This window comes from Oncorhynchus clarkii, chromosome 25 (assembly GCF_045791955.1).
Source record: "Oncorhynchus clarkii lewisi isolate Uvic-CL-2024 chromosome 25, UVic_Ocla_1.0, whole genome shotgun sequence".
Taxonomy (NCBI): domain Eukaryota; kingdom Metazoa; phylum Chordata; class Actinopteri; order Salmoniformes; family Salmonidae; genus Oncorhynchus; species Oncorhynchus clarkii.
Genome location: NC_092171.1, coordinates 26,489,022 through 26,501,374, shown reverse-complemented (window position 1 = coordinate 26,501,374; position 12,353 = coordinate 26,489,022). Strand labels below are relative to the sequence as shown.

Here is a 12,353-nt window from a genome sequence, read left to right as displayed (position 1 = left end):
GGTCAGCCAATCTGGAAAATGTCAACAACTTTCTTCAAGTGCAGTCGCAAAAACCATCAAGCGCTTTGATTAAACTGGCTTTCATGAGGACCGCCACAGGAAAGGAAGAACCAGTTACCTCTTCTGCAGAGAATAAGTTCATTAGAGTGCACCTCAGATTGCAGCCCAAATAAATGCTTCACAGAGTTCAAGTAAGAGACACATCTCAACATCAACTGTTCAGAGACTGTGTGAATCCAGCCTTCATGGTCGAATTGCTGCAAAGAAACCACTACTTAAGGACACCAATAATAAGAAGAGACTTGCTTGGGCCAAGAAACATGAGCAATGCACATTAGAATGGTGGAAATGTGTCATTTGTTCTGATGTGTCCAAATGTAATTTTTTTTGGTTTCCAACCGCTGTGTCTTTGTGAGACGTGGAGTAGGTAAACGGATGATCTCAGCATGTGGTTCCCATCGTGAAGCATGGAGGAGGAGGTGTGGGGGTGCTTTGCTGGTGATATTGTCTGTGATTTATTTAGAATTCAAGGCACACAACCATCATGGCTACCGCAGCATTCTGCAGCGATACGCCATCCCATCTGGTTTGCGCTTAGTGGGACTATCATTTGTTTATCAACAGGACAATGACCCAAAACACACCTCCAGGCTGTGTAAGGGCTATTTGACCAAGAAGGAGAGTGATGGAGGGCTGCACACTTTTACTACATGATTCCATATGTGTTATTACATAGTTTGATGTCTTCACTATTATTCTACAATGTAGAAAATAGTACAATTAAAGAAAAACCTTTGAATGATTAGGTGTGTCCAAACTTTTTACTGGTACAGTATATATATATATAGAGAGAGATAGATATGTGTCAATATGGCACTAATCAAGATCTTAAAGTTCCTCTGTGCCCACATCACTAAAGAATTAATTAACATGGTTCACACCAACAGTCGCGAAGAAGGCACGACAATGCCTCTTCGATCTCAGGAGACTGAAAATATTTGGTATGGGCCCTCAGACCCTCTAAAAATTCCACAGCTACACCATTAAGAGCATCTTGATTGGCTGCATCACCACTTGGTATGGCAACTGTTTGGCATGTGACCGCAAAGTGCTACAGAGAGCAATGCGTATGTACATCACTGAGGCCGAGCTCCCTGCCTTTCAGGACCTCTATACCAGGCGGTGTCAAAGGAAGGCCCTAAAAATGTTCTCTCTGCTACCGCACGGCAAGCGGTACACCATCCCATCTGGTTTGCACTTACCGATCCACCAAGCCATAGCTTGGAGGTAGAAGCTGTTCAGACTTGGTTCCAGACTTGGTGGATCGGTAGAACAACAGATTGTCAGCTCGGGGATTTGAACTTGCAACCTTCCAGTTACTAGCCCAACGTTCTAACCACTAGGCTACCCTGCCGCCCCAGTACTCAAGACCAAGTCTCTTCATCTAGTCTCTGTGTCCGATACTTATTTATTCGGTCTTGACTTGGTCTCGGACAATGAGGACTTGTAATTTCTTCCTGAGACCTGCTGAGACCAGCCGAGTAAAACCTTCAGATGTTCGGCTCCCATTCAGTCAGCGCATAAAGCCCCTTTGCCAGGCCAAATATCCACACCCCTTTTATGACAATATCTTATCACCTATCGAAACCAGGGCTTCCTACTTACTGTCCTTAACTTTTGTTGAAAAATATCCGCAAACTTTGTAGCGCTTGTCAGAACTTCCTTAATACGCTGTTAGGGAAGAGTGGGGGGAATTATTTAAAGTTGCGTCCTCACTATTAGTAAGGGGAGACCGGAGGAAATGGTATTTTTATCTATTATAGATCTGTTTGGGTTAGTGATCATTTGTAGAGTGGCTCCCTATTTGCACTCAGCAGGCATTTTTTCACCATTCTGAATGTCTAAAGCAGCCTTTGTTAAAGTATGGGTTGCAGATGTGTTTTTTTTATTAGCAACTTAGTCAGGGTCTCAAATTACTGTTGAGAGTTAGAAAATATGCCATTTAGCAGAAGCTTTTATCCAAAGTGACTCACAGTCATGGGTGCATACATTTTATCTATGGGTGGTCCCAGAAATCGAACCGCCTACCCTTACAAGCCCCATGCTCTACCAACTGAGCTATAAAGGACCACATATTTCATGTAGAATAGTAGAATACACAAATTTGGTTGTGCACCAGCAGTTTTTCTCTTTTTATGTTTGTCACTCAACTAGCCATCTCAGCTAACAGATTTTCGATTGGTAAGTTTCTTTAGCCAGCTATCTAAACTTGTAGTTATCATGGACGAATACCGACCGGACAAGCAGGGCATGTGCCCATGGGCCCTGACCTACTGGGGGCCCACATTGATTTTGTTAGTCACTCTCACTCAGATATCATATTAACAAGGCATAAGTCATGGCCCAATGTGTAGAATTGCAGGAAATTAGCTTTAAAAATGCAATTTTCTTATCTCTGCCCCATGGCAAAATGAGTAGAATTGCATGAAATGTATTATAAAAATGATAAATGCTCTCTCCCTCTCATGGCAAAATGTTCAGACTTGCAGAACACGTGCTTTAACACTGCAGCATTTTCTCTCCCAATTGCCGAATGTGTAGAATTGCTGGAAATTAACTTTATTTATTTTGTCTCTATGCAGTCAAGAAAAAGGCCACTAAAGGCCACTAAAGGCCCCCCCCTCACTTAGGACTCCCAAAAGGGGGCATGTTTTCGTAAGGTTGGGTCCCAGGAAAACACAGAAATTCTCATTTGGGTCCCAGGCTGAAGAAGTTTACGAATCCCTGGTCTAAAGAATCCATATGTTCTTCTGAAATATGAACAGAGAAGTACTGGACATTTTTAACTTGTATTATGGTGGCGATTTTACACAATTACAATCATGGTCTTGAATTGGTCATTTTTCTGGTCTCGGTCTTGACTCAGTCTCGAATAAAACACTGACCCTACCTATATGAACTGTACATATCTACCTCAATTACCTCGTACCGCTGCACATCGACTCGGTACTGGTACCGCGTGTATATAGCCAAGTCATCATCACTCATTGTGTATTTATTCCTTGTGTTATATATATTTTTCTTTTTCTATTTTTCTCTCTGCATTGTTGTTTTTACGAAACATGAGAAAAATACAATTTGATTTGATCAATAGCGGACATGCATAAAGAGTTTGCTATATTGTATAATGCTCTCTATTACTCTTTTTGTATCTGCTTTAGCACAGTAAACTTGATCCCGATTTTAGCTCCAAGATGGCGGCAATTGGAAAAAACTGAAAAGTAGATTGTGCTGATTTATTGGCACATTGAACCATGTCACGTATCTTAGTTTAAAGTAACTATCCTGTGTAAATCTCACTTTTAAAAGTTAATATTCTCTTAACTGAAATGTCGTTGACTCATTCTATACTCTTATTTTTGGCCAAAGCATAAATTGGAAAAAACCCCCCACCTCAAACAGACCGTCTATTTTTTTTTGTGCTATTTCCTCATACAGGAAGATGTCAGCTGGGCAATCAGCAGTCTACTCACCTTAACATTTTTAATGAATGGTATATGCCCACACAATTCTGTTGTTGGAGTACGCCCACACCATTCTGTTGTTGGAGTACGCCCACATCATTCTGTTGTTGGAGTACGCCCACACCATTCTGTTGTTGGAGTACGCCCACACCATTCTGTTGTTAGAGTACGCCCACACCATTCTGTTGTTGGAGTACGCCCACACCATTCTGTTGTTAGAGTACGCCCACACCATTCTGTTGTTGGAGTACGCCCACACCATTCTGTTGTTGGAGTACGCCCACACCATTCTGTTGTTGGAGTATGCCCACACCATTCTGTTGTTGGAGTATGCCCACACCATTCTGTTGTTGGAGTACGCCCACACCATTCTGTTGTTGGAGTATGCCCACACCATTCTGTTGTTAGAGTACGCCCACACCATTCTGTTGTTGGAGTACACCCACACCATTTCAACACAGAAAAACTGCTTTTTAACAGGAAAATTATTAAATTCATAATGTAGTTAATTATAGGTCCTATTTCATATAAATCTGGAAACACTGGCCAGTTACTTAAAAAAAATGGTGGGTAGTGCTAAAACAATAGCATCATATCTGAATTCCTCCATCATTATGCACCTTCACCATTCATTCAAAAAAACAAATATTTGGTTGAAAAGTTATCCTGCTATTTTAGTCTCTCCTGTGAGGTCAACTAAACTCTCTCTCTATGGTCTCCATCAGGTCCACTTCTGATCCATCATACAGAATGACAGGCATGGAGAGAGAGGGACCATTGCCATCGTCCAGGACTCTGGGGAGGAACCGATAGATATGTCAATAATTGTAAGAACAATAAAATAACTGGCAGAGGGGGTTTCAGACATAGCCTGAAGAAATAGCTTGAATGAAACTGTGGACCAAATTCTGATGCGCAAATGGGCTCAGTCAGTGAGCCATAGAGGCAATATATATATAGCCACGGTCTATTTCCAAATTATTCCAAATTACAATTAGATATGTTATTACAGTCTTTATTTTCAGCATATTTCCATGTTTTAAATAATATAAATAAATTAGCCACAATAAAACACCTGTTTGTTTCCAAGTTGTTTGCAGACGAGGAAAACTAATCTGATCAGCCCAAAGCACAATGGCTTGGTATTTTGATATGCTCAAGGTGAATTTGATCTTGCCCGATCTTCAGTTACTACAGAAATCGTGTGTGCGACACTGAGCTAAAAATGAATAATTTATGAAAGAGCAGGATAGGCTACTTACGAGTCTGTTTCTGCTCGAGGCACTGACTCCACACAAGCTGACCCCGTTGTCAACAAGTCCTGTTAAGAGTTTTGACAATAGAGTTGGCAGAAAACAATATATAGTTTGCAGATAACTTAAAAAATACAAATGTTTTAATATGTTACCCATACCATTCTTACATTTTCCTGAGTTCTGCTTGAGAACTGAATCTGTGTATTTTTGCAAAACTGGTTGAAGACCGGGATGCCTTTCTTGTCCTTGACTCCAACAGAACCGTTATCTGGACAACATGCCGCAGGCCCCTCCGACAATTCAGAACTCTGCCAGTGAGGGGTTGAATTGAAAACGCTTTCATTGTGGACTCGACTGGAATAACATAACCCATATGTATTAGACCTTATGAAAGGTTTCGTTTGATACGTTTTCCTCTTGGAACGCAATTCCCGATTGTCATATTCCTGTAGAACTCGATTCAGTCCCACATCAATGTCATCATCCTCTACGGAAAATTCAGAATCGTGTCCTTCACTGTGGCAGTCTTGTTGCGCTCTATTTCGTGACTGACTTAAATTCGTAGGTTTTGTTATTTTCAATGGTTTGAACAAGTGTCTTTCCTCTTTCAAAACGTGGACTGTGTTGTCATCTCTTCTGAATGAGTTTATCACGTTGACACTGGCAGGAGCAACCTTCTTTCCTCGACTACTACCGCTACCCATGTTGTTGTTGTTGTCCCTTGGCACCAGGCTGTAAAAATTTACAAGGCACAGCAAAGGCACGCTCCCATTTCCAGTTCGCGTTGCCCCCCCACCAAGAAATCTAAGAACTCAGAAGTGAAACATTAACTTGTCTCCACGCAGTAGCTCGTACAATAATTAGGCTAATTTATGCACGGGCTGAAAGCAGTCATTCTCTCTGTGGCACAATGGAATCATTTAAAAAATCGAAATCTAAAAATGTGTGGCAGAATTGCCGCCTAGATTAGAGTCCTCTGAGTACCGAGAGGGCATTTTGTGAAACTTTCCAAATGTTATTGTGTACCGAGAGGTCCATGACGTCTCCATCCATTTAAGGACACTGTCTAAAAGCCCACTGTTTACAATCCTACAATTGCATCGCCGAGAGTCGTCACCATCAGAAGTTCTGTAGATAGCCTTCTAGCCCACTGTAAAGCTTTTACGGTGCCTGCCTGAGTCTCATGGGTGTCCGGATGAGAACAGCTGGACTGGACCGAGATGCTCAATAACAACCGCTCACAATCCTATGGCGAGGAGACTGAAAACTCCTCCCTCTCCATCACGTTTTATAGAGGACAAATAAGAAACCGCACAGTGAGAAAATTCCAGTTGGATAAAACACCTCCTTTTAAATCTTTTTTTCAACTTTTCTAAGTAGCCAACACAGACCTACAGCGAAGTTGATAACCTCACCTCTAAATTGGCTTATAAACATGAATAGCCAACAATTCTGAAGCAATTGATTGTTTTATTCCAAAACTTCAAATGAAAAATCAAATGAGTTGCAGTGGAAAACGTGACATGAGAAAAGTCCATGTAACTGAAAGGCATTAGCTAAGAGGAAGCTATAGCCAAATGATGCTACCCACCAGTGGTCCTGACTCTTTTCCTAACTCGGAGCACAATAAAATGGGGATGATTAGTAACAAAAGGAATGGAGCAATTAGTTTGATATATATATTGGCCATGTCTTGACAGCAGCATTACCTGTCTGTGTTAGACTAATATGTTTTATTGAGGCAAGGGAGGACAGTACACAAAGGATGTGAGGCTCCGGCACAGATCAGTAGTGTGTATAAGAGACTCAGAGACCCTATAGTGAGTGATTATAGGTCCAGTGCTGAGCCACACAAGAGAGGGGCATTCCATTCCAACATAACGGGCTTCCCGGAGATTCTTCAATAAGTCATTGTTTGGAGTTGTTCTCTCTCTCTCTCTCTCTCTCTCTCTCCTCCACAAGTCATTGTTTGAAGTTGTTTTCTCTCTCTTCTCTCCTCCATAAGTCATTGTTTGGAGTGCTCTCTCTCTCTCTCTTTCTCTCTCTCTCTCTTCTCTCTCCTCCATAAGTCATTGTTTGGAGTGCTCTCTCTCTCACTCTCACTCTCTCTCTCTCTCTCTGTCTCTCTCTCTTCTCTCTCCTCCATAAGTCATTGTTTGGAGTGCTCTCTCTCTCTCTCTCTTTCTCTCTCTCTCTTCTCTCTACTCCATACGTCATTGTTTGGAGTACTCTCTTTCTCTCTCTCTCTCTCTCTCTCTCTCTCTCTCTCTCTCTCTCTCTCTCGCTCTCTCTCTCTTCTATCTCCTCCATAAGTCATTATATGGATTGTTTTTTCTCTCTCCCTTTCCCTCTATTTATCTCTCTCCAGACTATGCCACCTGCTCATGCTGGAGAGCTACCAAGTCAAAGACACCTGGCCTAGAGGCCTTTTGCTGGGTTCTCATCTGTTTGGAATCCAATAAAGAAAATGTTGGGCGTTTTCTTCACATGAGAAAGTTAAAGAACATAGATGCATTATCACAAGTGTGACATAAAACAGTATCCTTTCCAGACCTTGCACCCGTCCTGGAATGTCACAGAGAGGATTCATATGGTCCCCTATCTAACATTCCTCCTACTGTATATCATTGAATGTTCTTTTCTAGCTGTGTTTGTGTTCCTGAGCAGACCCCTCTCTGTTATTCACTGTTACATTCGCATGTCCCAGAAGGGTTGAGAACATCTGGATCTCAGCTCAACAGCTTCCAGACAAGAGAGAGAGGGGAGTCACTTCTGCAGCTGTGGCATCCAGAGAACAGACCAGCTACATAACTGAGGTTTTCCTCTACTCTACTCTGGACAGAAATAACCCCTACATGGAGACACTAGTAGAGTTTTTAAAAAATTTTAAAATTTTATTTCACCTTTATTTAACCAACAATTGCGACCTGGCCAAGATAAAGCAAAGCAGTGCAACAAAAACAACAACACAGAGTTAGACATGGGATAAACAAACGTACAGTCAATAATACAATACAAAAATCTGTATACAGTGGGTGCAAATGAAGTAAGGAGGTGAGGCAATAAATAGACAAATAGTGGCAAAGTAATTACAATGTATGTGCAGATGAGGATGTGCAAGTAGAAATACTGGTGTGCAAAAGAGCAGATAAACAAATATGGGGATGAGGTAGGTAGTTGGCTGGATGGCCTATTTACAGATGGGCTGTGTACAGCGGCAGCAATTGGTAAACTGCTCTGATAGCTGACACTTAAATTTAGTGAGGGAGATATAAGTCTCCAACTTCAGTGATTTTTGCAATTCGTTCCAGTCATTGACAGCAGAGAACTGGAAGGAAAGGCAGCCAAAGGAGGTGTTGGCTTTGGGGATGACCAGTGTGGTGGCTTATTTTTGCTTTACCAAATGAGGAGAGTTACAAACTTCACACACCAGTCAGAGTTATACTTTAACTACATTTTTAATAATAATAAGAGCTTTGCAATAGCATTTTGACTTTCAATGATGCACCATCTCTAATAAACCATTGAAAGTGACATCAGAAAAGTACAAATATCTTTTACAGCCAAGATACTCTCAACCTACATGACGAACCACAGATCTTAGGAACAGTTCACAAAGAAATACTTTTACTTGAGAGAGAGGAGTATCCCTTAGCCAGATAACATTCGCTATAAATTATCGTTCAGTTTGGTCCCTCAGACGAGGTTCTAATCTCATTCCTGGTACTTCATAGCACAAAAACATTACCTCATGTTATCTGGAATGCTCTTTAGGTTTTATCACCCAAAGAAATCGTAAATCTCTCCTGTCAGTGCTATCTCATAGAGGCCCATCCTCAGTGGAACACACACACAATACTCTATTCTGTCGAATAAAACAACCATTATAATGCAATACAAGCATTATATTATAATCTTACAATTTTCCACGACACCAGTGAAATATAACTGCATGCTATCGGTGGGTGTTGCTATGGTGACCAGTGAGCTGTGATAAGGCAGAGCTTTACCTAACAAAGACTTATAGATGACCTGGAGCCAGTGGGTTTGGCGACGAATATGTAGCGAGGACCAGCCAACAAGAGCATACATTTCGCAGTGGTGGGTAGTATATGGATGACACAATCTATTTGGTGAGAAAACGGATGGCACGGTGATAGACTGCATCCAATTTGCTGAGTAGAGTGTTGCAGGCTATTTTGCAAATGACAAGGATCGGTAGGATAGTCAGTTTTACGAGGATATGTTTGGCAGCATGAGTGAAGCAGGATTTGTTAAAAAATAGGAAGCCGATTCTAGATTTAACTTTGGATTGGAGACGCTTAATGTGAGTCTGGAAGGAGAGTTTACAGTCTAACCAGACATCTAGATATTTGTAGTTGACCACATATTCTAAATCAGAACTGTCCAGAGTAGTGAGTTGGGCGGGCCATAAACAGCTCAGGTACACAGACAAACCCCACAGTGAAACACATTACATACACTATACAGTGCCTTGCGAAAGTATTCGGCCCCCTTGAACTTTGCGACCTTTTGCCACATTTCAGGCTTCAAACATAAAGATATAAAACTGTATTTTTTTGTGAAGAATCAACAACAAGTGGGACACAATCATGAAGTGGAACGACATTTATTGGATATTTCAAACTTTTTTATCAAAAACTGAAAAATTGGGCGTGCAAAATTATTCAGCCCCCTTAAGTTAATACTTTGTAGCGCCACCTTTTGCTGCGATTACAGCTGTAAGTCGCTTGGGGTATGTCTCTATCAGTTTTGCACATCGAGAGACTGAATTTTTTTTCCCATTCCTCCTTGCAAAACAGCTCGAGCTCAGTGAGGTTTGATGGAGAGCATTTGTGAACAGCAGTTTTCAGTTCTTTCCACAGATTCTCGATTGGATTCAGGTCTGGACTTTGACTTGGCCATTCTAACACCTGGATATGTTTATTTTTGAACCATTCCATTGTAGATTTTGCTTTATGTTTTGGATCATTGTCTTGTTGGAAGACAAATCTCCGTCCCAGTCTCAGGTCTTTTGCACACTCCATCAGGTTTTCTTCCAGAATGGTCCTGTATTTGGCTCCATCCATCTTCCCATCAATTTTAACCATCTTCCCTGTCCCTGCTGAAGAAAAGCAGGCCCAAACCATGATGCTGCCACCACCATGTTTGACAGTGGGCATGGCGTGTTCAGGGTGATGAGCTGTGTTGCTTTTACGCCAAACATAACGTTTTGCATTGTTGCCAAAAAGTTCAATTTTGGTTTCATCTGACCAGAGCACCTTCTTCCACATGTTTGGTGTGTCTCCCAGGTGGCTTGTGGCAAACTTTAAACGACACTTTTTATGGATATCTTTAAGAAATGGTTTTCTTCTTGCCACTCTTCCATAAAGGCCAGATTTGTGCAATATACGACTGATTGTTGTCCTATGGACAGAGTCTCCCACCTCAGCTGTAGATCTCTGCAGTTCATCCAGAGTGATCATGGGCCTCTTGGCTGCATCTCTGATCAGTCTTCTCCTTGTATGAGCTGAAAGTTTAGAGGGACGGCCAGGTCTTGGTAGATTTGCAGTGGTCTGATACTCCTTCCATTTAAATATTATCGCTTGCACAGTGCTCCTTGGGATGTTTAAAGCTTGGGAAATATTTTTGTATCCAAATCCGGCTTTAAACTTCTTCACAACAGTATCTCGGACCTGCCTGGTGTGTTCCTTGTTCTTCATGATGCTCTCTGCGCTTTTAACGGACCTCTGAGACTATCACAGTGCAGGTGCATTTATACGGAGACTTGATTACACACAGGTGGATTGTATTTATCATCATTAGTCATTTAGGTCAACATTGGATCATTCAGAGATCCTCACTGAACTTCTGGAGAGAGTTTGCTGCACTGAAAGTAAAGGGGCTGAATAATTTTGCACGCCCAATTTTTCAGTTTTTGATTTGTTAAAAAAGTTTGAAATATCCAATAAATGTCGTTCCACTTCATGATTGTGTCCCACTTGTTGTTGATTCTTCACAAAAAAATACAGTTTTATATCTTTATGTTTGAAGCCTGAAATGTGTCAAAAGGTCGCAAAGTTCAAGGGGGCCGAATACTTTCGCAAGGCACTGTATATACAAAAGCATGTGGCCACCCCTTCAAATGACTGGATTCGGCTATTTCAGCCACACTCGTTGCTGATGCAGGTGTATAAAATCGAGCACATAGCCATGCAAACTCCATAGACAAACATTAGCATGGCATTACTGAAGAGCTCAGTGACTTTAAACGTGGCACCGTCACAGGATGCCACCTTTCCAACATGTCAGTTTGTCAAATTTCTGCCCTGATAGAGCTGCCCCCATCAACTGTAAGTGCTGTTATTGTGAATTAAATCAAATTGTATTGGTCACGTAAACATATTTAGCAGATGTAAATGCGGGTGTAGCAAAATGCTTATACTTGTGGAAATGTCTATAAGCAACAACAGCTCAGCTGCGAAGTGGTAGGCCACACAAGCACACGGCATGGGGCCGCCAGGTGCTGAAGCACGTAAAAATAGTTTGTCCTCGGTTGCAACACTCTCACTACCGACTTCCAAACTGCCTCTGGAAGCAACCTCAGCACAATAACTGTCCATCAGGAGCTTCATGAAATGGGTTTCCATGGCAGAGCAAGCCTAAGATCATCATGCGCAATGCCAATGGTCGGCTGGAGGGGTGTAAAGCTTGCTGCCATTGGACTCTGGAGCAGTGGAAACGTGTTCTCTGGAGTGATGAATCATGCTTCACCATCTGGCAGTCCGACGGACGAATCTGGGTTTGGCGGAGGCCAGGAGAATGCTATCTGCCCCAATGAATAGTGTCAACTGTAAAGTTTGGTGGAGGAGGAATAATGATCTGGGGCTAGGCCCCTTAGTTCCAGTGAAGGGAAATCTTAACTCTACAGCATACAATGACATTCTAGACGATTCTGTGCTTCCAACTTTGTGGTAAAAGTTTGGAGAAAGCCCTTTCCTGTTTCAGCATTAAAATTCCCTCGTGCACAAAGCGAGGTCCATACAGAGATGGGTTGTCGAGATCGGTGTGGAAGAAATAGACTGGCCTGCACAGAGCCCTGACCTCAACCCTATCGAACACCTTTGTGATGAATTGGAATGCAGACTGTGAGTCTGGCGTAATCACCCAACATCAGTGCCCGCCCTCCCTATTGCTCTTGTGGCTGAATGGAAGCAAGACCCGCCCAGCAATGTTCCAAAATGTAGTGGAAATTCTTCCCAGAAGACTAGAGGCTTTTATAGCAGCAAAGGGGGGACCAACCCCATATTAATGCCGATTACTTTGGAATGAGATATTTGACGAGCAGGTTCCCACATACTTTTGGTCATGTAGTGCATCTTTCTCTATCCCATCTTGTCTGAACTGTGGTTTCCGTATGTGGCTCTCTCTTGGTATGTTTATGTGTGAATGCTATCCCTTCACAGTTAATTACACAGGAAGGATAAACAAGAAACTTCAACAGCCTGCAGAATTGCCATGCTGTTGTTACTGGGCAAGAGTTTGTTTGTGATCTGTTTAATGTGATCCGATC

General features: G+C 42.0%; 1 long non-coding RNA gene across 1 annotated transcript; it reads right to left on the bottom strand.

The window, feature by feature from the left end:
* Window positions 1-2,182: 2,182 nt before the first annotated feature.
* LOC139383682 (uncharacterized) lies at window positions 2,183-6,042 on the bottom strand. The gene is made up of 3 exons (XR_011628766.1): window positions 4,948-6,042; window positions 4,787-4,845; window positions 2,183-4,319 (listed from the first exon to the last, which is right to left on the bottom strand). It is a non-coding gene; the product is annotated as an uncharacterized lncRNA (long non-coding RNA).
* Window positions 6,043-12,353: the final 6,311 nt, after the last annotated feature.